The following is a 1,052-nucleotide window of genomic DNA, read 5'->3' as shown; positions in this document are numbered from 1 at the left end:
TCGCCCCTAGAGACCCGCCCCAGGGCCACGCCCCAAGACACCCGCCCGTGGCCACGCCCACACCTCGCCCCCAGAACCCTGGCCCATGACCACGCCCCCAGACACCCGCCCCTGGGCCACGCCCACCTCTCCTCCTGGAGACCCGCCCCGGGGCCCAGTCCAGAGCTCCTGGGTTTCAGGCCCGCGGCTCGCGGTGGCTTCCTCTCCGGCGTCGTGCTCTGTGGCTGTGCCCGTGCCTCCGCCTTTGCTGCCGTCATCCATCGCTCAGTCCCTCATCCATCGCTCAGTCCCTCATCCGTCGCTCAGCCCCTCACCCCTCGCCCAGATCCTCCCTCTCCCTCCGCCTTTCCCGGGCCCCACCTGCCGCTTCTCGGGTCCAGCTTCCCGGCCACTGCCCTGACCTTCCGACCGGTCCGCTCTTCAGCAGGGACCTTCCTGGAGCTTAAATCGGATCCTGTCACTCCCCCCCTTTTAAAAAAATGTTTTTATTGATTTTTAGAGAGAGGAAGAGATATAAACGTCGATGCGAGAGGAACACCCATGGGCTGCCTCCTGCGCGCCCCCTGCTGGGGATGGAGCCCCAAACCCGGCCCTGTGCCTGGGCATCCCTTTAAACATTTAAGTGATTTTAGAGAGAGAGGGGGAGAGAGAAACAGCCATCGGCTGCCTCCCGTAGTACCGACCAGGGATCAAACCCGCAACCTGGGTATGTGCCCAGGTGGGGAATCGAACCAGCAACCTGATGCCGCTCCAACCAACGGAGACACACCGGCCAGGGCCCTGTCGCTCCCTCCTTAGACTCCGGGGCCAGCGCTGCGCACCTGGGCAGCTCAGGCCGCGCCAAGCCCTCACCCCGGACGGCCTGGCTCCGGAGGCCCCGGGCTCCGCCTTCTCTCTCTCGCGCTCCTCCCAGAGCCCCGGGCTGCGGGGGAGGTGGGGCTGGGGGCTGCCGAGACACTGCGGGTCCCGGGCACTCTTGGCTCTTCGCTTCGCACCGCTGTCTCTCCTGTCTCTAGCGGGAAACATCCGCTGGCTGAGAGGAAGAGGCGAGC

This window comes from Myotis lucifugus, unplaced genomic scaffold, assembly GCF_000147115.1.
Source record: "Myotis lucifugus unplaced genomic scaffold, Myoluc2.0 scaffold_1691, whole genome shotgun sequence".
In the NCBI taxonomy this organism is placed as follows: domain Eukaryota; kingdom Metazoa; phylum Chordata; class Mammalia; order Chiroptera; family Vespertilionidae; genus Myotis; species Myotis lucifugus.
This window is presented reverse-complemented; position numbering follows the sequence as displayed.